The sequence below is a fragment of the Onychomys torridus genome, chromosome 9, assembly GCF_903995425.1.
Source record: "Onychomys torridus chromosome 9, mOncTor1.1, whole genome shotgun sequence".
NCBI classification, from domain to species: domain Eukaryota; kingdom Metazoa; phylum Chordata; class Mammalia; order Rodentia; family Cricetidae; genus Onychomys; species Onychomys torridus.
In genome coordinates, this window is record NC_050451.1 from 25,275,615 (window position 1) to 25,303,073 (window position 27,459).

The 27,459-nt window shown below is 39.6% G+C and overlaps 1 protein-coding gene and 1 pseudogene across 1 annotated transcript in view; one reads left to right on the top strand and one right to left on the bottom strand.

Annotated features, from left to right (window-relative positions):
- The window catches only part of Fhit (fragile histidine triad diadenosine triphosphatase), a 1,532,194-nt gene that overhangs the window by 826,955 nt on the left and 677,780 nt on the right, over positions 1–27,459 (top strand). The window lies entirely within an intron of this gene.
- Positions 13,851–25,000, bottom strand: LOC118591140 (annotated as a pseudogene).

Genomic DNA, 27,459 nt, shown 5'->3' on the forward strand with positions numbered 1-27,459 from the left:
TACTAAGAGAATAGCATACAATTCCAATGTTTGAACTGAATTGTAAGGGCTTTGAACCACTTTACTTAAATTTTCTGATTTGTAACCTGCCTTTCATTGTTTGTTGGTATCTGTATAAAATGTCTGAACTCCAGATATGGGTTTTTCACGTAAAATTCGAGGCAAGATCCAATGAGCTCTCTTTATAAGATCAATTCTATTGCTTTTAGGATATTTGCTGTTAATTTCTCCCAAAAAAATTACTGCAAGATCTTTGCCAAGGTTCACTTTCTGTCCATATTTTTTCAATGTCCTCTTTAGTTAAAGGTACAACAATTTCTATTCCTGCTAATTGACGAAGTCTCAATTTTCCTTTCAAAATTAAGTCAGAGATTTTTTCCACATAAGTTTTTAATTTTTTATTTGGTTTATTTGGTAAAAATATCCATTCCAATATAATATCTTCTCTCTGCAATAATATTCCTGTAGGAGAATGCCTAGAAGGTAAAATAACCAAAATGCAATCCAGCTTTGGATCAATACAATCCATGTGTCCTTCATGTACTTTTTTTTTCTATCAAGGCCAATTCTTTCTCAGCTTCAGGAGATAATTCTCTTGGAATATTTAAGTCCTTGTCACTTTCTAAGGTTTTGAACAAATTATTCAATTCATCATTTTTTACCCCAACAATAGTTTGTAGATGAGAAATGTCCCCAAATAATCTTTGAAAGTCATTAAGAGTCTGTAGGCGATCTCTCCTAATTTGCACTTTTTGAGGTCTAATTTTTTTGTAGTTCTATTTTATATCCTAAATAATTAATAGAAACTCCTCTTTGTATCTTTTCAGGAGCAATTTGTAATCCCCATCAAGGCAATATTTTCTTTACTTCTTCAAACATTTATTTCTAAAGTATCTGCATTTGAGTCAGCTAGTAAAATATCATCCATATAATGATAAATTATAGATTTAGGAAATTTTTTACATATCACTTCCAAGGGCTGTTGTACAAAATATTGGCACAGGGTTGGACTATTCAACATTCCCCGTGGGAGGACTCTCCATTGAAATCTTCTATCTGGTTGAGAATTATTGTAAGTAGGCACCGTGAAAGCAAATCTTTCTCTGTCTTTTTCTTGTAGGGGTATTAAAAAGAAACAGTCTTTTAAATCAATAACTATGAGAGGCCATCCTTTAGATAAACAGAGTGGGCAAAGGAATTCCAGATTGTAGAGAGCCCATTGGCTGAATTACTTTGTTAATTGCTCTAAGGTCTGTTACCATTCTCCATTTACCAGATGTCTTTTTAATAACAAATACAGGAGAATTCCATGGGCTAGTAGATTCTTCAATATGGTGAGCATTTAACTGTTCTTCTACCAGCTCTTCTAAAGCCTGGAGTTTCTCTGTTGTTAAAGGCCATTGATGAATCCATACAGGCTTGTCTGTTAACCATTTTAAAGGTAGAGCTGTTGGTGTCCTTGGAAGATCATCAGTTTTTGTGCCCTGTTCTTGTATAATATGGATGGCTGGTGACCACTCATTAGAATAATGCCTTCTAATATTTCTCTCAGAAACATGTGCTAGTTTATACTTTATTTCTGAGGTTGGAGGGATGTTAATCTGAGTATTCCATTGTTGTAACAGGTCTCAACCCCACAAGTTCATAGCTATGTTAGCCACATATGGTTTGAATCTGCCTCTCTGTCCTTCTGGGCCTATACATTCGAGCCATCTTGCACTCTGTTTCACTTGAGATAATGTTCCAATTCCTAACAGTTGAACATTTACCTCCTGAAGAGGCCAAGATGGACGCCAAAATTCTGATGCAGTTATGGTTACATCAGCACCTGTGTCTACCAGACCAGACAACAAAACACCATTTATTTTTATTGTTAATTTTGTTCTTTGTTCATTTATAGAAGATTGCCAAAAATTTTTCTTTATGGTTTCTCCTGAATATTCTGTTCTCTCTGTCTCAGTTGTTCTATTACTCTGAGTAGCCTGGTTTATTCCAATAGGCATTTGGTTATTTAAATGCTCTGAGTAGGGGTCTCCTCTACGATTGCAGGAATGTCTGAACTGGATTCACTGTAGGGGCCTGCCTGAGGCCCCTCTGGGAGTTTCCTAAAGACTGAGGCAAAGTATTACCTTGTCTGTCCCTTGTTGATCTACATTCACTGGTCCAGTGTCTTCCCTTACCACACCTTCTACATACTCCAGAAGGAAGGGGCATTCTGTTGCCATTGTTCCTTAAAGAAACATTGTTTCTAGAAGTGCCCTGTTTACAGTCCCTTTTCAAATGTCCTTGTTTTCCACATCCAAGACATCTGACATTCCTCAACCCTCTTGAAATTGCTTCTCCTACCCACATATTATCATGATCATGAGCCTCAACATTAACCGTGTCTCTAATCCAATCTTCCAAGGGTGCAGATCTCACCTTTAACGGCCTGATTATTCTCTTGCATGCTTCATTTGCATTCTCAAAAGCCAAAGATTCAATTATTATCTGGCTAGCTTCTGAATTTGGGACCATTCTCTTTATTACTGAAGTCAGTCTTTGTAAGAAATCTGTGAAAGATTCTTTTGGGCCCTGTATAACCTTTGTAAATGACTCAGTTTTCTTTCCTGGTTCCTCAACTCTGTTCCACACATTCAAGGCTGCCATTCGACATAGAACTATAGTTTAGATATCATATAAACATTGTGTTTCTACTGCAGCAGTAAGGTACCTAGTTAGTCCATTTACATTGCACATTTCAGAACATAGCATCTTAAGAATGTCCTCCGCAGCAGTTTCTAGATAACGCCTAGGAAGTCTAAATTTTAAGAAATATCAAACTATCAGCAGTTCTCTGGCTTTTTCTCTATTCAGAAATGAAAACTACTAGTAAAGATATCTTCCTTTGGAAGCCAGCTTAATGGTTCAAACCACCCTAGGCTAGATAAAAATCCTTTCTACGTGTGAGTTAGCCCCTCTTATAGTAATTGTGTGCTTACTTCTACTCTGCCAACAGAGATGACCTTCTTGTCATAGTCTTTAGAATACTGTATTTCTGCTGCAATTTTCACCCTTTTTAAAAAATCTCTTTTATCTTTGCTGTTAGTGTGCTATTGTAACATCCAGTTCTTTGCATGAGATACTGTGTTAACTCAGGAATAATTTACTGAAATAGTGTTTGATTTGGGTGTTGGTTCTTAATATTTCCTACCTGAATTTCTTAAAGTTTCTTAACTTAGAAACAGGTAATAGGGGGCCTTCTTTGGGAAACATGAGAGTAGCTATCATTGAATGGGCAATTGCTCAGTTGGTGAAACACTTGCTACACAGTGTACACAGCTTGAGGACCAGAGTTCAGATCCCCATGGCCTAGGTAATATGATGGAGTGGTGGTGAATATTGGTTATTCCAGCAGTGAGAAAAAGAGATAGGCAGATTCCTGGACCTCCTTCAATAGCCAGCTTTGGTGAATTGGTGAGCTCAAGTAAGAGACTCCTTTTCAAAAACATTTCAGAGAAATTGAAGACACCCAACATTGACCTCTGGTTCCATGTGCATACAGATGCACATGTATGTGTGTTTATACCCACAATGAATATACATATGTATACACCTGCAGCGTATACATACATACATATACATACTTGCACACACACTCACATACATACATACACACATGCATACACATACAGAGTGTGCATGAGAGAGAGAGAGAAAGAGAGAGAGAGAGAAATCATAATTTCCTTGAACATGTGCATTTACTTCAAGACCTGGACAAGTCTGAGTCTAGAACAGATGTGACTGTCATTGCCCAGCATCTGTGAGGATAGTCAGCTCCTGCTTTGTTCTACTTCAGCTCTTGCCTTTGTCTCCCTGTAAGGCTATGTTATAGACTAGTGGTTCTCCAAGTAGGTTTTCTAGTGCTGTGGCATCAACAGTACCAGCCTACTTGTTAGAGATGCAAATTCTCTAGAGAATTCTAGAAGTACTGAAGGAGAAGGTTGATGGTGGGGTAAGGCACAGTGTCAGCTATCATTTTGAGCAAGCTCTCCTGGAGACACATCTAGCTTCTCAAGGCGGCTCTATCAGAGGCTTCTTCCACCTACCAATCCATACCTGCCCAGCAGCTGGTCCTCGTTGCTGCCTGCAGTTTGTTTCCTTGTGTGCTCTTAGAATTCACAGCCACATACTTATTTCTCTTATATTTGAGTAGTGCCTGTTTTCCCTGCAAGCTTTGTACTGAAGTCTTTTATTCACAGTGTATCTCTGAGCATGCAGCACAATTCTTGGCATGTGGCAGATATTAAATAAATATTTAAGCAAATGGATGAGTGAATGATCAGTTAATAGAAAGTGACTGAGGTTGTATTTCTTCTGATCTTCACTTTTTTTGCTTGTTTGCTGTTTCGTTATTGATGTAGACAACCACACACCACCAGTTTCATAACTAATTTATCACCAGTTTATAGGAATGACTTACAACCTGCACGAATGAGAGAGAGGAGGGTGTTAGAAGAGGGAGTTCCCTGCAGCTGACTTGCTTTGTAGCTCTCAAATCCTGGGGCAATGTCTTTACCATTATAGACATTTCAGTTTCAGAAGAGACAGTTTGCAATTCACCTAACAAGTTCTCAGTGAGGAACTAACATGTAGCAGCTCAGGGTCAGGTAGCCAGAGCTGGCAGATGCATGCTACGTCTTCACTGAGACCTTCACCTCTGCTGGTCCAGCCATTCCAGCTCTGAGCTATTCCCGCTGCTGTAGTTAGTGTCAGGGAATTCATCACCTGGTTCTGCCTTTCTTTTTTTAGTCACGTTCCCTTTCTCCATCTTCTGTTCACTCATGTCTGACACTCTTCAACACCCAACTCATGTACACAGTTCCTGAATGTCTAAGTATGTTATTACATATATGATTATTGATGCCTTTCTCTTCTATTCAGTACCTTCACTCTCCCTTTTGTTCATAATGCCATCTTACAGCTGGAAAGAATTATTTTCTGTTTGTGTCCAATAACTCTTCTTTTAGGGTAGGTATGGACTCTTTTATTACCATAACAAAGACAAGGCTTCTGGACAGTTTTAACTTAGTGTGACATGGCAGCACCTTATGTCTTAACCTGTTAGGACTGGAAATAAGGCTGGACTGTCACCTTCAGAGGCCCGTTTCCAGGGACCCACTCTGCCAACTATTCTTCCTGCCCCAAAGATTCTACAGTTTCTGAAAAGCATACAACCATTTGGGAAACAAGTGTCGTGTGTGTATGTGTGTGTGTGTGTGTGTGTGTGTGTGTGTGTGAGAGAGAGAGAGAGAGAGAGAGAGAGCGCAAAAGGGGTATTTTACACTCAAAATGACACCCAGAAGTCATAAACAAAACTGATTGAGACTTGCCTTCCATGAGCTGAGATTTGTCCATCTATGAAATAGAGCTATTCCCTCCTTTATGGTTGTGAGGATGACATGAAGTTTCCTGGATACCTTTGGTGCCCACTGTTGACTGATACTGAGTACAATTGGAGTTATTTCAGTGAAGAGCAGAGGAAAGCCATAGAGAGAGGTAGATTCATGCAAATGCTACATCAGGGAACAGGGTGGGGGAGTGGGGGAAGGGTAGGGGACAGGTGGGAGGAGGGAGGACAGAGGAATCCATGGCTGATATGTAAAATTAAATTAAATTATAAAATAAAAAAAACAAAAACAAACTGTATTTAAATCTTGGCAGACAAAGTGAGATGTAGATTGTGAGATGCAATAGGGACTTAATGGAGAGCTGATCTTAGTTCTGTTATCACACATGATTGAGAATGCCCTTGTTAGTGTATTGTCTGAAATGGAAATGGGCACATGACTGTGTCTGTCTTATCAAGGTTCATAATGAGGAAATAATAATAAATGTTTATTTTATTGTGAAAAATATTTCATGCCAACACTCTAGAGGTAAAGATAATGAAGGAGTGATACCTTCCCCTCTGTAAGAGAGAACAATAGGGAAGTGGTAAGTTCAAAGATGGCCTTGTAAAATACGATTAAAAGGGGTTGGGGATTTAGCTCAGTGGTAGAGCACTTGCCTAGCAAGTGCAAGGCCTTGGGTTCGATCCTCAGCTCTAGAAAAAAAGAGGAAGGGCTGGAGAGATGGCTCAGAGGTTAAGAGCACTGGCTACTCTTCAAGAGGTCCTGAGTTCAATTCCCAGCAACCACATGGTGGCTCACAACCATCTGTAATGAGGTCTGGGGCCCTCTTATGACATGCAGGCACACATGCAGATAGAACACTGTATACATAATAAATAAATAAATCTTTTAAAAAATATGATTAAAGTACATTTTCTGACTTTCCCTAGGAGCCACCTAGCAGTCTTTCAGAGGGAAAAGTTAGACTCAAACGATGTTTGGAGTCGCTCCTGCTAGAGCGGTGGTTCTCAACCTTCCTAATGCTGTGACTCTTTAATACAGCTCCTCATGCTGTGATGAGCTCCCCCAACCATAAAGTTATCTTGCTGCTATTTCATAACTAATTTTGCTACAGTATGAATCATAATGTAAATATCTGTTTTTTCCTGTGGTCTTAGGTGACCCTGACCCCAAAGGGTTCATAACCCCTAGGCTGAGAACCATCGTTCTAGAGAATTCAGCTTTGCCACCTCTCTAAGCTCAAACATGTCAGCAACAAGTCATCTATACCTTTCAAATGTTCCCAAAATTACATAATGTGTGAGGCTTACTGAAATGATTTTGTTTTTTATAATGACTGATATATTTTGGTGTAACCTAAAGCATACTTTTAAGTTTTTATACAAAATAGGCCAACACTCTCCCTGTCATTTGTTATGTAGAAAATAAACAGCATTCAGCTGAAAGACACAGCCCAGAAAGATCAGCCAGCTCACTGCCAGTGGGTTCAGAATGCATTATACACAGTAATTACCAATGGCCCTATAAACCCTACAGTGTTTGGCAAACTCCTCAATGTTTTTGTAAATGGCTCTGTTCCCTAGAAGTTTGTACTGCCCTCATGTAGTGGTAGGGTTATTGTCCTCCTGGACACATTAAGTGGATTATTTTCTTAGTCAGGGGAGAGAAGGTCATGAAAATAATGTGCAGTTTTCCCCTGCAGCAAATGCTGAGCTCTTTAATAATGTTCAAGTGGAAACAAGAATGAAGAATAGCTTTCCGTCTCAATAGAAATCAAATGATACAGAGTAAACGGGCGAAGGGAGGATTCAGTGCATCAGATTGAAGAGCTGGTGGAAGACTTTTCTAATTCATAAAGCATGTTGGCATTAGTATTGAGAACTGCAGGGTGCTTTGGAGCTTGTGCCCCTAAAATTCCTTCATGACCATATAAAAAAACAACATCCCATTTTATGTATGTGTATAGAGCTGATGCTTATCCCATCATCTCTTCTTAGCCCCTTTGAATGACCTTTGGCATACTACCTAAGTTTTCTGCTCTGCCTCTGGGTTCTAGAATCAATGGATGAAAGAATGCAAATACATTTTACAAAGACCAAACTTTTGAGTCTACCCTCTGATTACTCCATATTGGAAAAAAAAAGATCCTGGCTGCCTGTTTGGAGAGGTCTCCTAAGCAAAAATAGTGCACATGAGCAATAGTGAGGTTATATGATAAACTGCTTAATATTTGAAAAATTAATTTTAGAATCTTGAATCCTCTGTATTACTTGATGGTTTTTCCAAGACAATAATTTATCTAACTAAGTTGTATTATTAAAATAAAATAAAAGCTATAGTGTTCATCTTACGTATGAAAAATTGACTCAACTCTTTTTATACATTCTGTGAATAGTAGCAAATATATACTTAAAGTAGTTCCTAACAAAATGTGTTCCACATATGTCACCTATTTTTAAAATTAAAAATGTGATCTGCAAACTGTAGACATTTATCTTTTCCCAGTAAAGCATTTAAAATGTTTCCTTGCAGATTTTTTTCTAAGATCTTGGACAATTTACTGATAATTACTTGAGGGGATTAAATTAACTCTGTCAGTCTTGAATTATAAAAATGTCCAAATGTAGCTAGCTTATCTTCTTTTTTCTTAATGTAGACCATCTCTCCTTTGGTCCTCTGTAGAATGCCTCATCTTACAGTTACTTTACACTGCTTGCATTATGCTCCTGCTACTTCTTAGTGTGCTTCCCCTAGGTGTGTTAGAAATGTCATAGCTACTTGCCTCTCTCTAAATGTTGTTGGTAAAACGTAATGTGAAAACGTAATGGCATGTTTGTGCTCTACTCTTACATATGCATTCAGCTAAATAGCAAATTCTAAGTATTCTGAATTACTGTTCACTTTGAAAATTTTATTTTAGATTGTAAAATATTTATGTATGCTTATGAGATATAGCATAAAGCTTCTATCCATATTCATAATGTGGAATGCTCACAGGTTGATTGATGAATCTACTACCTCATACGTATTTGCTTTGTTGAAAGAGATTCATTGTTTGAAATACACAGTGCATCCCCACAGTCACCATTCCTGCAGCAAAGCTCACAAAAGCTTATCCCTGTCCAATTGAAATGTTATACATACATTTTGATCAACATCTTCTCTTTTCCCATTCACTCCCTCCCCATGTAGAATGGTAATTATCATTCTAATAGCTTCCTCCATAAATTTGATTTTGTTAAACTCAACCTATAAGTGAAATTGTGTGTATTTGTCTGTTTATGGGCAGATTATTTCACTACAAGTTCATCCACACAGTCACAAATGTCAGTATGTCACTCCTTCTAGGTGTGTATAATATTCCACAGTATAAATTCACAAACACTTTCCCTATGCATTCATCTGATTATGGACACCGAGAACTTCCATGTCTTATCTACTGGGAATAGTGTATGATGAGATGATCATGGAATACAGGTATGGCTTTCACATGTTCCTTTTAATGTATCTACAGAAGTGGATTAGTGTTCCATAGAATATTCTGTTTTAAGTTTTTTGAGCAACCTCCACAGTGGTTTATTGGTGAAATTATTAAGGCCATTCCACGTAGTTAAAAGGGAGGTTTATTTTGTGGGGTAACTTGCAAGTGAAGGGATAGGTAGGTTGCAGGGTTTGGGAAAGGTGTGGCGTAGTCCGGCGGTGTTCTTTGGAGAACTCTACTTGGTCTACCTCCAGTGTCCAGGGTCCAGGAACCAAGAGAGCCCCCTCGTCCAGATCCCGGGTCTTCAGCATCCTCTCTCGGCCCTGCCTTGTAGGCGTGATTGTTACCGAAGCCTCAATGGGGGTTGGAACTTCCAGGTCAAAGCTGGAATGGCTACCTACTGTTTTTTTTTTTTTTTTTAATGACTATAGTAACTGATTTTCCCAATAATGTATGGTTTCCTTCCTCTCCACATCATTGTCCACACTTCCCAGTATCTTTGGGATAGAAGCCGTTTTGTAAGTATGGACAATATCGCCTTGCCATTGCCATTTAAATTTGCATCTCTCTCTCTCTCTCTCTCTCTCTCTCTCTCTCTCTCTCTCTCTTTCAAAACAGGGTTTCTCTCTGTAGGTTTGTGCCTTTCCTGGAACTCACTCTGGCCTTGAACTCACAGAGATCCGCCTGGCTCTGCCTCCTGAGTGCTGGGATTAAAGGCATGTGCCACCACTGCTGGCTTAAATTTGCATCTTTTGATGCACAGCAATGTTGCATGTTTTCATGTATCTGTTCTTCATTGTTGTGCCTACTTTGAAGAAACTTGCATATATGTTATCTACCTGTATTGATTATCTTCTTGATATCATTATTGATCGAGTTACTTCCTTCTGTGAGCTTCTTGCATAGCTTGGATAACCACCCTTTATCTGAACCGCACTTTATAAGTATTTCCTCCCATCTGTGGGTTGTCTCTTCGCTTTACTTGCTTTATCTTGGCTCTAAGAAGCTGCTTGGCTTGGATACAATCCTGCTCATTCATTGTTGCTTTTGTTGTTTGTGGTTTTGGCATGAAAACTAAGACATTTTTTCCCTAGATCAATGGGATGGAGCATTTTTTGCTATTGTCTCATCTAGTAAATGCATAGTGTTAGATATTATATATAAGTGCTCAATCTATTTTAATTTTATTTGATTGTTGGAAATGATATGCTATGGGTCTGTATTTATTTTTCTTTTCACTGAGATAGAATACCTGACTGAAATAGCTTAAGAAAGGAAGATTTATTTTCTCTCCCGGTGATGGCAGGGGCAGTGAGGAGCTATAGTTATGGGAGTGTGAGGCACTTGTGACAAGGTATAGCAATCAGAACCAGAGGGCCTGGACTGGAACCGTGGCTATGCAGGCACCCATAAGGCCATTTCCCAGCTATCCACTTCTTTCACTTAGGCCACCTCCTAGAGGTTCCCCCTTCCCCAAAGCACTGTCTGGAGACCATATATTCAAACACAGGAGCCTGATGGGGGATATTTCACTTCAAACTGTAAGGAAGTGCAGCATCATTCTACTTATGGATATATAGTTTCCACACACATTTATTGAAGAGACTGTCTATTCTCAATTGTGTATTCTGGTGACTGCCATTTATTTATTTAATCAACTTGGTACAAATTAGAGTCATATCTGAAGAAAGAACCTATTTATTTATCTATGTCAACTTGGTACAAATTAATCATATTAGAAGAAGGAACCTCATTTGAGAAAATGACCCAACCAGACTGGCCTATAGGCAAGCTTCTGGGACATTTTATTGATTAAAGATTGATGTGGGAGGGCCTAGTTCATTGGGGATGTGCCATCCCTGAGAGTGGTGGTCCTGGGTTCTAAAGAGAGCAGATTGAGCAAGCCTTGGGCAGCAAGCCAGTACTGGCACTCCTCCACAGACTTGGCTTCTGTTCCTGCCTCCAGATTCCTGTCTTGGGTTCCTGCCCTGACTACCCCCAATGCTGGAGTATGTACTGAGTGTAAATCAAATAAGCCCTTTCTCCTCCAGGTTGCTTTTCATCATGATGTTCATCACAGCAACAGACCACAGCTAAGAGCAGAGGCTGTGTCAGAAATTAATTGCCCAAAACTTTTTGAACATACCTCTTGGTTTTCTGTCAGAATGCTGGTACCTTGCTGTTTTAATTTTTATACTTTGCAATAGATTTTGTAGTCATATAGTTGGATGTCTGTAGCCCACCACCCTTGTTTTGTTTTTGTTTAGGGGTGTGTGTGTGTGTGTGTGTGTGTGTGTGTGTGTGTGTGTGTGGTCTCTTGTTATTCTGTATGTATTTTAAAGTTTTTTTCCAGTTCCATATTTCTATTAATAATGATTTGGAAATTTTGGCAATTATTTCACTGCAGTTGTGTATTACATTAGATGATATGGATGTTTTAACAATATTTATTGAAGGACAGTGTTCCTTTACATTTGTGTGACATATAATTTCCTTTGTGGATTTAAGCTTTTAAATTCAATGTTTTACCTTATTGGCTAAATCTATTGTTTAGTGTTTTGTCTTCTTGTTTTATTTTATTATTTTTCTGTTATTCTGTATAGAATTACTTGTTTCTTTTTCACATAGTTTATTGTTTTTTGGGGAGGCTTTTTTTGTTTGTTTGTTTGTTTTGTTTTTTCGAGACAGGGTTTCTCTGTGTAGCTTTGTGGCTTTCCTGGAACTCACTTTGTAGACCAGGCTGGCCTTGAACTCACAGAGATCTGCCTGCCTCTGCCTCCCGAGTGCTGGGGTTAAAGGCGTGCACCACCGCCCAGCGTTTATTGTTAATATATGTATAAATGCTGCTAAGATCGCAGGATGACTTCATACCTGTAGCACTATTGAATTTACTCTCAGGTAAAACAATTTTTATTTTATTTGAGATGAGGTCTTGCTATGTCATCCATACTGTACTTGGACTTATGATCTTTCTGCCTCAGTTTTCCAAGTGGCTGGAATCATGGTTAAAATAACTACTTAGCTATACTCCAGTTCTTTGGTGGATTACAAGTTTTGCAATATAAGATCACAATATCAGCAAACAGAAGTAATAATCAAATTTCCCTCTCCTTTTCGGATTCCTTTTCTTTCTTTTTCTTATATTCTGATCTAGATTTACTTATTTTATTTCATGTGTATGAGTGTTTTGCCTACATGTATGCACATGTACTATACATATGCCTAGTGTCATCAGAGGCCAGAAGAGGGTGTTTGATCTCCTGGAACTGGAGTTACCGATAGGTTGAGTTATCATGTGGATATTAAACCCAGGTCCTCTGCAAGAGCAATAAGTGCTCTTAACTGCTGAACATCTCTCTAGTCCCAATTATTCTGGACTAAACTTCTAATGTTATGTATGCTCAGCAGATATGTGAGTGGCCATTCTGAGCTTCTCACATGTTAGTAGTGGCATAGATGGGATTTGGTGTGTTGAGGTATATTCTTTCTGCGGTGTATTCTACTTTATTGAAAACATTTTTTAGTCATGAAAGGATATTGAATTCTGTCAGTGCTTTTCATGCATCTATTGAAATGATATGAAATACAGGATAAATTGATTTGCATAAATTGAATAAGCCTTTCATTCAATAGGTCTGATTTAAAAAGATTTATTTTATTTTTCATCATGTGTATATGTGTGTAAATGCCACACGTGTGTGGCCACTGGGAAGGCCAGAGGTGGAAAACCCCAGGAACTGGAGCTACAGGCAGTGGTGAGCCACCTGGCTCGGGTGCTCGGAATTGAACTTAGGTCCTTCTGGAAGAGACATACAGGCTTTTAGCTGCTGAGCCACCTCTCCAGCCCCCAGGGGTGAATCTTGCTTAGTTGTAGTATATAATCCTTTAGCATGTCGATGTTTTGAATTCAGTTTCCTAATACTTTGTTAAGGACTTTTACATCCGTCGTCATCAAAAATAATTCTTCTGCCATTGTTTTTCTCTCTTGTCTTTGTCTGACTTTGGCAGAAGGGTGATGCTGGCTTTGTAAAAGAAGATTTTGAAGTACTTCCTAAACTTCTTGTTTGGGGAAGAGTTTGAGAAATATTAATATTAGTTTGAAATGCTTTGTAGAATTCTACAGCCAAGCCATCTGGCCCTGGGATTTCTTTTATTATTGATTTATCTCCTAATTTGCCACAGGTCTGCTCAGGTTGTCTCTGTCTTCTTTATTCAGAGTTGCTAGGTTGTATGTTGATAGGAATTTGTATATTTCTCATAGGTTATCTGATTTGTTGGCATGTAATGGTTAATAGTATCCTAAAATCCATTTTGTCTCTCTGGTACCGCTTGTGTTATCTCATCCTTCCAATTTTAATTGTTCTCCTGATTTATATTTATTCTGACTGAAGATTTGTTGAGTTTATTTATATTTTCAAAGAATAGCCATATGCCTCCAATGATTGGAGATGTTTTCTACAGTTCTGCTTTACATAGGTTTTCTTCTCACCGTTCCTCTTTCCTTTGGGGACTTCCACACTGTGTGTGCATGTTTGGGGGTGCTGCTGCACACATCCCACATTCCTCCTTCACCTTCATTCAGCCTTTTTTCTTTTTCCTTGAGCTGACTGATTCTACACATCCTGCCTTCCCAGCTGCCAATTCTCTCTTCTAAATGACTATGTCTGTTATTAAAACTCCCAACTGAACTTTATTGTTGCCGTCTGACTATATTCTACAGCTGTGGAATATCTCTTTCTTCCTTTATCATGCTTCCTATTTCATTATCAGATTTGTAATTTTTATATCTGTATTATTTTCATGATTTCATCTAGCTCTCCATATTTATTTTCTTATAATTCTCTATAAGGATTGAATGGTTTGCTGGTCTGACTGCTAGAGCCCCTTTTCTCTCCCCCACATCTCTCTTTCATCCTTCCTGTTAGTCTGTTTCTTATCAGATATTCTTTTATTGAAATATTTTCTTCTGTTGCCCCTTAAAAAGCTGGATATTTTGCTGCACCATCGTTGTTGTCATCTATGATGTCATGAGGGTAGCAGCTACCCACTTTGCATAGCACAGACTGTTCAGTAGTCAGGATCTTCTTGCTGGTTACAAAAAGTTCTCTGACTAAAGACTGATGCCACATTTGCTGGGCCATGCTGACAGCCTCATCAAAAGTGATATTCCATTGTGTTTATGTTCTGCTGTTTCATCTCTCTCTTGCAGGCTTCTTGGGGCTGTGATGATCAGGCAGAGTAATTCATCTGGACCTGTCTGTTGTGAGCAGTCAGTGTCACCGTAATCAGACCTGTTGTCTTGGCAATGTCATCGCCAACTTTTTTTGGAGGCAGACCCAGGGGACCTATCTTGGGGGCAAGGCAGATGTGGCACAGACCTCACCTTAGGTTCACCTCAGGTACACAACTTTGGTTTCATTGGGGACAAACTTAGGTAGTAAGGTACTCAATGAGCCCGGATTGGGGTGATGGAAGAGAGTTGCACTATTGACTTTCTTGGAGCAGAAGGCTGGAAAGCTAGAGAACTTTCAAACCTGCTATGCTAGGAAGCTTTTGTTTTTCTACCATCGATTTCCCACCAGTTAGAATTATTAAGAGTTAAAAATGTTAAAGTGGCATTTTTGCTGTTATTTCTTCAGGTTTTTTTTTTTTTTTTATTGTTGAGATTTCCCACAATTTGAAGTTGAATTTAGAATCTTGCTTCATTTTTAATGCTCTTTACTCTGTTAAACTGATAGATTATCTCTGCTTGTTTTGAAACATAGTGAATATTCTTCATAGTTTTTCATACATATATTGAGAAGAAAATCTGGAAAATAGAAGTTTAGTATTGTATAGGAGTGCCTAGGATTATTAAACTTATTGCTTTGTTGTGAAAACTGGATGGTTTATAATTCTATTAATAATATATTTTGATGTCAATATATTGTTTATTAGTTTTAATTGTGAAATAACTTGTTTTCTGAAAGATGGATATCATAATACATATATATGATTTCTAATGGAAATGTGTGTGTGTGTGTGTGTGTGTGTGTAATTTTTTTCAAGTCCATGCTCTGATAATGGGAATTGATCTTCCCTTTGAGGTCAGATGCCAGGGTAGAACTGAATCAATATTAAAGTCATATATTTTTTCCAATTTATATAGTATCTATAACACCATTAGGTCTTGGGAAATGCCAAATTGATAAACAGATGAACATTTGGCCCAGATGACTGACCTCCACTTTCTGTTATCAGTTCCCCCTCATCTCAGCCTCAGCTGAGTCTCTTCTCTTCCACTGGCTTGCCTGGCTTAGTCTCTTTCATGCTCCATCACATTGTGACTTTTCCTTGAATTATTTCCCCCTTTACTGCCTTTGATCCTTGAAGATCTTCTAATGTTCTTCTTTTTATATATTTTGATTCATTGGATTTTACATGAAGTAGACTTGCAGGCTATGCATCTTCTATTAGATGGAGCTACCATTTAATACAGTGGGCAAGTGTGGACTGAGAATTACAGAGAAGTTTAACGATGAAACTTATTTGGAATAAAATGCTCAGGTCTGCAAACTAAGTTTGACCTCATTTTTAACTCATTCTCAGTAGAGGAACTGTGCAGCAACTTGACAGCATGTCTAAGATATCTAGTTGACTTGAACACAATGGCTTAGAATGTAACCAAGGTAGGCTTACTTGAAGTGAATATTTCTAGAATAAATGTGTGGTGTGCTGCAGGGAGATGCTGTTTTAAGACTTGAGGAAAGTTCTTTTAGTGTTCTTTAAAATGAGGCATGGGCTGGCATTGGTTGTCCTTTGTTTAGCCTGGGACTGAGGTTTGAAAGTGGAGCAGTGACTCACAGCAGGGTCAGCAGGTCCCAGAACTGCTGCTTCTGGGAAACTCTAGTTTCTACCAATCAAAACCTCCCCTTAGGAAGAGACATGCAGGGGTGCTGGTACATGTATGGATGTGCTTACTTACATAAAACTATATATGTGTAAAAATACATTTACTGGAATATTATCTAAACTTGGCTGAGTTCCTTAACTCAGAACTTATATGAATCTTCTTAGTTCAGTCCAGTTACATTTGAAAGGACTTTCTTCAAAAGGTGGAATTCCTTTTGGTCTTTGAGGGTAAAATGGTGTGTAGGATATAGCAGCAGTGGTGGCACCCTCTTAGCATCTCAAATTGTTAGGCTTCCTTAGTATAATTTTCTCTAGAGCCAGTAATTACAATGTAAAGTGGGTAAGGAGCTAAATAAAAGAGGGAGAGATAGGCTCCAAATTTGTGTTGGTAGTGTGATTATAATAGTAATCTGATGCTTTGCCAGTAACAAACACAGATAGATTACATCCACCTTAACCAGGAAGAAAGAGGCGGAGGTGTAAGGGAGGGAGGAAAGGAAGGACAGGAGGGAGGAAGGAGGAAAGGTGCAAGTTTGCTGTTGATTCAGTGTTAATTAAGGGGATAGGACAGTGATATTTGGGGATGGATAGCAAGTAGGATAGACTTGAAGCTATCAATAGGAACGTGCTATTAGAAACCTTGTGAGGACATCATCATTCAAAGTGCTTCGCAGTTGTTTTTGCTCTTTCAGCATTGGAATCAAGAATCTGACTTAAGAGAGAGAGGGAGTGTTCAGTTGGCTTAATTGGGAAATACACTGAGTCTTTCCTGGGACACATCTTAACTAAGTAGTTGCTAACATTAGAGAACAGAGTCTTTTATACTCTACGAGAAATTGACAGTGGTGTGACATGGACACTGGACACAACTACACAAGTGTATATACTTCCACATATTTCTCAAGAACCTGCCTTCTCCACAGCATCAGATAGTGATTGTGAATTGAAAGCGCATATTGAAATTGATCTTTACATAAAAATAATTAACTCGATCCACAAAACATACAGTAAAAGCAAACAATAAAGAAAGGAAGCTAGTAAAGAAAATTGATTTATCTGAAGTTCTATGTCTCTTTTTTACTATCCTTTGAGCTATAGGACAGAATTAGTGGCAACGTTGGCTCCAGCAGTCTTCCCAGGCTCTAGTAATATACTTCAGCCATACCCCATTTTATTGCATTTTTGTATGAAGAGAAGGATAAAACACATTTGAGTTTGCATGTAGGAGCACCTGGTTCTTACAATCAGGAGCTTTTTAAAAGAAAGCATTAATAGGATAAAAGGACTTTAATTTGTTGGTGTAAGCATTATGCAATGACATACACTTTTTATGTCTTTGTGCTTTCTCTATGCATCTATTTAATAAACAGTGATATAGCAATGTTTTTCTTTCCTGAGCAAATCCAGAGCATGCACAATAATAACCACTCATTTTTAAGACATTTAGCACAGTATGTGACATTTGTAGTATGTTCAAGTTGATGTTAGCTTTGGTTATGAAATAACAATCACAAATGTCTGATGGTAACTTAGTCCCTACTGTGAGCCAGTCTGGGTAAGTTTTGTCTTGGTTGCCTTAAGTATCACTATTTAACACCTGCAACATGGTCAACTGTTGCTGCCATTTTGTTTGGTTTGGAGTGATGAAAGTGGCGTCATCTTTGGGTGGAGACAGCTGAGATTAGTCTAGACCTGTGTCTTTCCACCTTAACACTATCAATATATTCAGGAGGCTTGTCTGTGTATGGCTTGGCACCATTTTGGGCCTCTGCTTATTTTGTATAAATGTCATTTTCCCATTCTGACAGTAAAAATTATTTCCAAAGATTAGTAGCTATACTTGTGAGGACCAGGGTGGAGACAAGGAGCATTGGCCTAGTTAGTTGGATAGGGACACACACACACACACACACACACACACACACACACACACACTTGTGGTGGGTTTACACACATGGATTTGGGCTTCAGACTTAGTGAAAAGAAGAAATCAAGAAAAGCATCCACATTATCTGTCTCTACTTCCTGACCAGAAAGCAATGTGAGCAGCCATTCATTCGAGTTCCTACTGCCAAGCCTTCACTGCCTTGAGTGGGACGTCAATCTGAAAGCCAGAGTAAGCCCTCCACTCATTCCTGAGGTTGATTGTGTCAGGCATTTTGTTATAGCAGCAAGAAGTACTTCATGCTGGCAGTATACAACACAACCCCTACATTCAACAAAAGAACCCTTACACTCAGCAAATCTGAGGGCTGTTCCCAAGTCCACCTAAAAGCCCACCAGCCCTCAGGTACTGGAAATGCAGAGGAGGAAAGACCAGGCCTTTGCTCAATGAAGCCTGCCTTCTGTCACAGTCACAATGGAATAGCAGTGTAACACAGTTTTATAGAAAGGAGAGTAACAAAGGGCTGTTTGTGAAAATCCACTATAGGAACCTCTGAGTCAGCTAAAGGAGAACCACCAATGGCTTAATTATTGTCTTGAAAAATAATCTTTTTTTTTTTTTTTTTCTGTCAGGAAGAGGGTCTTGGGTTCTCCCATATCTTCACACAACTTTAAGTACTCAGGGACCAAAAAGGACAAGTTCCTTTTTTTTCCTCTCTTGACCTTAAGAATGAACATATTTGTGGCTGATTGTTTATGTAGTGAATACTCTATACATTTTTAGGATTAATACTGAAAATTGTGAATCAATTTTGTTGTTCTAAAGGCATGTCATGTGGTGAAGGTCATTTTACTTCACAAATAGTCTCAATTTAATCACCACTGGGATTTTTGATGTTACCCATGGAGCTCTGAGTTTGGTCACCATTCATTTCCTAAGTAGAGTTTAACAATTTAAAATTACTCCACTGTGATGTTTTAAAAAATAGCCCTCAAATGAATCCTGTCCTATTTTATTTGCTTTATCAGAAGAAATATTTATCCAAGACAGTTTTTAAAGTGGTAAACTGGGGTAGTATAAGATACCTTTAATTCACTTTTATTGATTTTATGCATTTAATATTCTTTTTTTAAAGATTTATTTATTTATTATGTATACAGTGCTCTGTTTGCATGTATCCCTGCAGGCCAGAAGAGGGCACCAGATCTCATTACAGATGGTTGTGAGCCACCATGTGGTTGCTGGGAATTGAACTCAGGACCTTTGGAAGAGCAAGCAGTGCTCTTAACCTCTGAGCCATCTCTCCAGCCCACATTTATTATTCTTGAATAGGTAGGTTGCTGATACAAATTTTTAGATATAACTGTCTCTTAAAGAATAACTTTAAGAGTTTAATGCTCTGTCCTTGCCCCCGAGTCTTCTGCACCTGACCACCTCTACTTTCAGCATGGCATCTGAAGAGCTGCCAGAGAAGCTTAAGTACCAGTGCTCTTGGTAATGCAGTCACAGACACACACATCCATCACCAGCGAAGTCACCAGATTATTCTCTGGAATGGACATTAAATGCTACAGAGGTCAGGGTCTGTGAAAGTAAATCCAAGCGTCTTCAGGTTGGGAGGCAAGGTTCTGAAACCAGTACACTTGAAACTGCCTGAAGACTAATTTCATTGCTCTTCTTCATTGCCGGGCTCTGTGGCGAAAATTCTGCTTTCTCACACTGGTCACTTCAATGCTTCTTTTCCTGTCTTTGTCTACCTAGGCTTTTGTTTTGAAAGGAAGTAAATGCCTCTTGAGGAAGTCTTAGTGGCAGGCTCCCATTATGCTCTCTGTAGATGAGAGTGTTTCCTTTATGTGCTGAAGCAGGAATCCTCTTGAAACTGTTGATAGTACTGTAGATGCCTGCAAAATCAGATCAGTATTTGGGCATGAGCATCCCTTAACAAAGGTGGTCCTTGAAAGCAGGTAATTGTTCCAAGTGTTGATATGAGAGTGGGTGAAATTTGCCAAGACACTGGGCCAGAGAGCCGTTCCTCTCATTCCGTAGATTGAACATCCTCCCCAGACCACGTCCTGTGCTTGCCAATGAAGAGTCAGTGACTAATTCCTAAGCTCTTAGGGAATTGAAACTGTTGTTTTGTTTTAGCATCTTTTTAGTTCTCAGGGCTCACACTATCTTATTAAAGGTAAAATATTGTCACTTCTAAACCAAGTGTTTTACTCTGAAACTTAGGTAATTTGAATACAGGAATCTGTCAAAAACATGTTGCATAATATTATAAGAACAGGGATTTGGTGGGTGGGACAAAGTGTTCATCACTTTTGCAAATAAAGCTTGTTTTTCCCCTATATTAGCCAGTAGAGGACTTGGGGAGTTTGTAGAACTGATGTCTGCTTTAAGGGACACCATCTGCCCAAATTGAACAATTTTGCCAAAGATAGTAGCTGCACTTAATGTTTATAACCATAAATATCATGGCCAAAATATTTGAGATGTTAAATGGAAGCCAGAGGAGAGTCTTCCAGGCTTGTAGTGTTGTCCCTTACCTCGTGGTTGACTTCTGTCACACTGTGCTCTGTGGAAAACTTCCTCTCTTTTTTGCAAGGGATTGCAAGTTATTCTTAGATTTAGACAGGAAAACAAAGCCTGTGAGTGACAAGACCACATGCACTTTACCACTGTTTTGAATACAGCCTGATGTGGGTGTCCAGGGGATTTCTTTTTTCTTTGAAAACCCTTCTTTAAGTAGAATGCAAGAGGATAAAGATCAGGAGGTAGGAGGAGATGGAGTGATGCAAGACACAATAGCTCCTTAATAAGAAGCTTAGTAATCAGGAGGCATTTGTGTCTGTTGTTGGGGTGGGGAAGTGACAGACTGACCATTCTGAAGGTTGCCATCATCACAGACTGGCACATTTCTAATTATACATGAAATGAAAAGCTTCAGAGAAGAAATGGCTCGCAGCACTCAGCCACTTGAATATCTGATTGAGGCCAGCAAGCCTTGATGACCAATCTGTGGCATTGTGCTTATCTAAAATCTTTTTCAAGACTCATTTGAAATCTTTTTTACTTATCATTTCCTTTTGTCTTTTCTATCCATCTATCTTTGTACATAAATTCCTTTTTTATCAGGGAGGGTCCTGTTGAGAAACAGAGCACAAAGGATTTAAGAGAAAGTATTTTTATTGGTACAGGTGGTGTTGTTTACTTGTGAATTATTTGTGTCATGGTGGAAGGCTTCCTCCACACTGAGCAAGTGATTCATCACTGAGCCACACCCTTAGCCCAGATGAAGATTAAAAAATACAAGTAGGGTCAAGAGAGCTGAAATTGTGGAGCAAGTCTGGAGACTGGTGTGTAGGGAAGCCAGGACCACCTGGAAACCCAGAGACTAGAATGTCAGGAAAGCCACCCAAGGGCTGACATTTACTAAGCGGTTCCAAGATGGTCATAGAAAAGGACTAATTCCCTCTCCATCCCCTTCCTGCCCCTGTATAATTGCTGATGACTCCCTGGGCCTGAATTAACAAAAGTATGAGAAAAATGGGTCTGAAAAACTGAAGTCAGTGATTTTCATGAAGCTGGCTGTAGTGATACTATTGGCACACCCCAGCATGAAAAGATGAGGCAGGAGGATTGCAAATTTCAGGCTTGTCTGAGTTACAGATCCAGTTTCTGTTTCTAAAGACATATAACATTTAGCTAGTGTCAACAGAAAAAAAAATAAAAACTATACAATTCAATGTAAAAATCTTTGCTGGCTTTGTCTGACCTCCATTCTTTGAATCACTCCTTAATTCCATCAGATAGGAAGGTTATCGAGGCCTTGAGCAGAAATGGTTCGTTTAGTCCCCAAGAAAGGGCTGAAGAAAGCAGAAAAAAAAACCCCAAGAATTCAAATGTTATTGCTCATTTCAAAGTTACTTTCTGATAAGGGGTAGGAGTGGGTGAGAACAGGGCAAAAAATAACGTATTCCTTGGTGTTCAGTGACTCGGGGCCTGGCCTGCTGCATTCATTAGGCCTGGCCTGCTGTAAACATGGCTTCTTACTGACCCTAATCTACCCCCAGGTCAGACATTTCTAGGTTATCCCACTGCCACAGGGCACCTGAGCATGAGTCAGTCCATTTTGATTTTCCCCATGCTCATATGGAGTCTAGTGAAGGAGCTTAATCCAAAGCTCTGTCCTGGTAAGTCTTTATTCACCACAGGTCATGGGCTCAAAAGAGTGCAACATTCCTTTGGCCTCAAAACAAAACAAACGAACAAAAACCTGCACACCTGCCTTGCATGTACATGGAACCAGGAGAGAAATCACTTACATACTGGCAGATGGACTTGCATTTGATCACAACATACAGAATTAAGAGAGTCACCAAAGCTGGTTTTAGGCAAGGTAAAAATAACTCTAACAGGATATATCCTTAGTCATGGATAGATCCTTCAAATGTTGTATGAGCAAGAGGTTCCTAAATCAGGTGCTCAGGGCAGGGAGGCCATGCGAATGATTGGATTGATCTGGCGGCGGGCAGCCAAGTGTGGAGTAGGCTGTGAACTGTTTAACCCTGGCCTCTGTAAAGCCAGCGGTTGCTATGCAGCCATGGGGAAGCCGTGCCCAATCCTTCTCTCATCCTCCCCTGCCCCTCTTCCTCTTCTCTCGACAAAGAAGCATTTATCTGGTTTTTGTTTTGTTTTTAGTGAAAAATGAGAAAATGAAATTTCTCTCATGTTGAATATTGACAGTTACCACCTTTTAAAGTCCGAGTTTAGTTTACTACTCTCGTGGAGCCTGAGACTCCCAACCTTATCCACCCCTGTGTGACTCTCTTGCAGATAGTGTTGTTTTATTGTTGTTGCTGTTGTTGGGTTTGGTGGCATATAATAGCAGAGGATAATTTCATGGCACTTAGTAACCTTTTCTACTAGAGCTGTCCTCATGTGCTGTGCTTGGCCACTCTCCTGTGTAGTGTGGTGTCAGGGTACTGTGTGTCCTGCTTCTGGCCAGAGTCTCTCTGTCTCCTCTCTCTCCCCCATGGTAGCTGTCCCCTTCCCATTCCCTGGTTCAGCGTTTAAAGACAATGCTTGAATTCCCATCCTGTTGAATTCCAATTGACGCTGAACGCTGTTGCAGCTCCTGTCCTGCAGCTGGCTTTTCTATAATCATGTGACCCACTAAAGCAACCATTCTTCCTTAAGGAACACTCTCACCCAGAGCAGTGCCATTGTCCAGGACCAGCCAGCTCTATCATGGCGCACTTATGTAATACATTCCTTTTGTTCTCTTCCTGTAATAGAACTAACTGTCTCAGACTACTTCCTGAATGTAGGCAGTGAGAAAGGATGATGAACTACAAAAATGGCTTTTCTACAAAAGAAACTTTAAACTCTGTGGAGTGCAGTAATAGGTGACACTTCAGACAGCTTGCCAAGCTGAGCTTCACAAAAACCCTTTCTTTTAGACGACATTTAAAAAATAAGAGGGTATTATGTATCATAGCTGATGAGTAGGAACTAGTTTCAAGGCTAAAGGGTGATTACAATCATCCACATAGCTATTGAAAATGGTGTCCTACTTAGTATTTTTGTTTATTATGGGCTGGAAGGAGGTAAATTACCACCTCATTGTCAGCCAATAATCATTTTCCAGGAAAAAGGTAATTTATCCTCTGGAAGGGATGTTCACCTGTCCACCTCTCCTGATTGCTTCATTGTGCGTGTGATTGTTAGACTGCCCACTGACCAGGAAAGAGGACCCCAGGAGTGTGAGTCAGAGCACGTGATCACACTGTCCTGCCCTTCTCTCTTGCTGGTCACAGTGACAGGCAGCCCTGTCACAGGCAGTTGGTATTCTCAGCGTGTTCCCTTGTGCTGAGCTTTGGAGGAAGTTTCTCACACTTTGTCAGAGGGTGCTGCTTTGTCCTGAGGGCTGGGGAGGGGGAAGGGAACAGTCATTTTAGAAAGAAAACAACAGAGGCCAGTAGAGCAAAGGAAGGAGAGAAGGGACAGAAGAGGAGGAAGGACATGCTTTGTCTGGAAAACTGAGTTTTTAATGCCAAGAGCTATGTGGAGAGGAACTATTCTTTGATAAATAAAATACCCTAAGATGGACTTCGCTTTTAGGCCACTTAGGTCTTGCTAAGCAAATTATTGCAGTAACAACTAAAAAGAAAAAAAGTGCATTTTGCTCTTTAGCAAATCCCTCTGGATATGATACAGTTTTATTCTATTGTACAGTCTTTGCCTTTTTTAGATTTTCTTATTAAAATTGTCCTACATATACACACACAGAAATGCTTCTTATTTATATTATTTTAAAGCTTTGGGGCAGCATATTCAAACTTCACTGATTCCCTGCCCCACCATCAGAATATAGATTATTTCCATTAATATGGCTTGTAAATAATTTTCTTACTTAACTTTCACAAAATCAAAAAGATCAATTCTAGGTAACTGATTTCTCCTATTTAAAAATTGACTTATTTGGTTCAATGGTAGTGGTATTATTTTCTAACATATCAACTACATGATTTATGAAGTATTATCCTAAATTTCAGAAAAAACTACAATTGCACAAAAACATTATGTACAAATTATAAAACATTCCTGTTGTTTCTCAGAACAGGTTCATAGTCATTTGAGGGCACTGGCGGCACTGGCATGTCTATAGATGGCCTTGCTCCCTGACATGCAATAAGCAAGAATATGCATTTCTTTGTAAAATGTCCTAACTATCAAGGTTTCCTTGCTTCCTGCTCAGGATCTCACTTGCCATCTAGGGATCAGATGCATGCTTCTACTTTTTTATCCATGGCTAGAGTCCTGAGTGTGGCTGCTTGCTATCATATGGTTATCTTACTTCTCTATCCTCCCGGCAATGACCCTCAAAGATTCAAGAGAAGATGTTACAGAAATTGTTGCCTCAAATAAAATGGACAGACAGCCTCAGGTTCTAATTAGCTATACTCTCCGATTCAGAGACTTGATATAGTTAGTGCTGGAGCTACAGTGTGGACTTTGAAACATACATTGGGATGGTGCCATGAAAATGTGCCACGGAGGTCTATTGTTTTAGGAACTAAGTTGGCTGGAGAGCCCAGAGGTCTGGTACTGGATCTAACATCATGTCATGCTGACCATATCTAAGTGCACACCTTCTATTGTGGTTTCTTTCCCTCTCTTCACCTGCTTGTCCAGCCCTTTCTTGGAGCCATCTTCAGACCTGCGCCCTGACTGCCTAAACCTGCCATCCTTTCTCCTGCCATCCTTTCTCTTCTCCCCATCGCAGGGCACTGCAGTCATGTCTTGAAGCTTGCTTTCGCTAGTTTTGTTCCTTTGCCGTCCTTTCATCCTCAGTCATCCCTACATGTCTAACCTGGATGCCATGTCTCCTGCTCAGCGATCCTGAGCTAATACAAATGGCCACCTCAGCTTCCTCAAAGGAATGTTACCTCTTTCTTTCCTGTAATTGCAGTGGTGTGTGTGTGTGTGTGTGTGTGTGTGTGTGTGTGTGTGTGTGTGAGAGAGAGAGAGAGAGAGAGAGAGAGAGAGAGAGAGAGAGAGAGAGAGAGAAAGAGCCTTGCTTTGTAGCCGTGCTGGTGTGAAAACTAATTACCTTCATGGAAAAGTAGTTCATTGTTCTCCTGGAACATTTCTATATGTAATTTTGTGAAGAACAAAAAGCAAAATATAAACAAAGCTCCCCCTTCCCCTTCCCAGAATAAACCCAAGTGTGAGGAGGATACTGTGTTCTTCTTTCATAGCAACTCTATAAATGTTTGAAGGAAAATGAGAAGTCCGTTTGCTTGCATTCTATAATGGAACACCACCCACTGTGTTTCAGACAAGACCTCATTATGTAGCCGAGATTGCCTTCAAACCCTCAGTCTTCTGCCCTAGCCTTGCTGGTGTTTCTATTGCAGGCCTGTACCACCTGGCTCCTCTGCCTTCTAAACTTCTAACACTTAAAAGCGATGTAGTGAAATAAATTTCACCAAGTAGAATTTAATCATAAGAATGAAGCAGTTTATAAGATGGTACCACTGTCTTCTGTGTCCTCTGAAAACGTTTCCATCATTCCATTAGTGGTGCTTCTCACTCAGCAAGCAGGTTCTTACCTGGGGCCCTCACTCCAGCCCCAGGCAGCTGCCTATCTGAGTTCCTCTCTGTGGATATATCTATTTGGATGTTTCATGTAAATAGAGGACAAAGCACGAGCTCCATTTGTGCCTCTGCTTCCTTCATTTAGTACCTATGACTTAATCTTGGTTTATTTTCTAGTCAAAAATGTCCTTGGCAATAATGATTATTTTTACCTGGTGCAGAAATGATTTTTATTCAACACTGTCTTATTTTGAATCACAAAGGAATTGCCACAGAATTATTTCTTCTTCTTTTTACCTCCTTCATGAACTACCAGAAGCAAGATTATTCCCCTACCCACTCCCCTGCAGCATATTGGCTCTCCCTGAACACCCATATTAAAGGGACAGAATAGTCATAGGATGGGCCTCTGATGTCAGATAACAGTGGCAGGACAAAGAAAGGAATTCTTTACTTCCAAGTAGGGTAAATAGATGTTTCAGGCTCAAAAAGACAGGTCTTAATATCATCGAGAAGGCCTTTTGGGGTGTGGTGACCTAGGCTTTTATTCACAGCATGTGGAAGGTAGAGGCAGGTGGATTTTTGTGAGTTGTAGCAGCCTGGTCTATAGTGAGTTCCATCCATGGCAGCCAGAGCTACACAGTGAGACTCTGGGTACTATGTGGGAATAGTTATCAGTGACTATTAGGCTAGTTAGCATGGTGAAGGTTAGAGAGTAGGCAGTGTAAGAGCTTTCGGTATGGTCTGCAGTGTGGAGGTCAGTGTTGTAGAGCTGATGTCATGTACTACATAAGACACACCCTTCAAAGTCAAAATCATTTTAAAGAAGAGGCTAAGAACTGGTGTCCTTCCAAAGCAGAATGTAATGATTCTGTCCAAGTTTGGAAAGGCAACAGTTGACTTCAAAAGCTACTGTCAACAAATGTCAAATCTGGAGTTGTAGTGTCCATTTCTTTGCTGAAACTAAGCAAATGAAATCTGGTTCATTGTTCTTCATTTCCATTGACATTGAAACTGGTTCTTAGAAATTACTTGTATAGTTTTTGGTCATCTGATACCTTTGTGCTTTTAAACTTCCTTTCTCTTCTTCTGAGAAAGGTTTTCTCTATGTTGAGAGCACATAAAAGCTTCGGGAAGGCTCTCTGCCAACCTCAGAAACCCACTGCCTTCCTCTATCAGAGCAGTCACTTACATGTGTTTCTTAACTTATTTTTCTTTTTGTAAATGTATGGTCCCTATTTTTAGGGGTCAAAAAAATAAGTATGAAGGCTCTGAATTCAATTTCATATATATGTATGAGAGGAGCGTGCATGTGTGTGTGCAGATTCCTATAGATACTACAGGTCAGCCTCTGATGGCATCACCCTGGTGTCACTCACCTTGTGTTTTGAAGTAGGATCTCTCTCTGGTCTGAACTTGCTGAATGGGCTGGACTGGCTGGCTGCCATGTCCCAGGGATCCCTCTGCCTCCACTTCCCAAGCATTTAAATTATAAGCACCAATCACTGTGTTCGACTTTTCTCATTCTGGGATTGAACCCAGGTACTCATGTCTGCAAGGCAAGCTCCTCACTGACTGAACTATCTCCCCAGTCCTGGCTACCACTTATAATGTAGATTGGCTAAGAACTGGAATACTACTGCAATGAGACTCATTTCCTTGTATGCTGACATTAAAAATTAATTTTACAGAGCTGGATGCCTTCA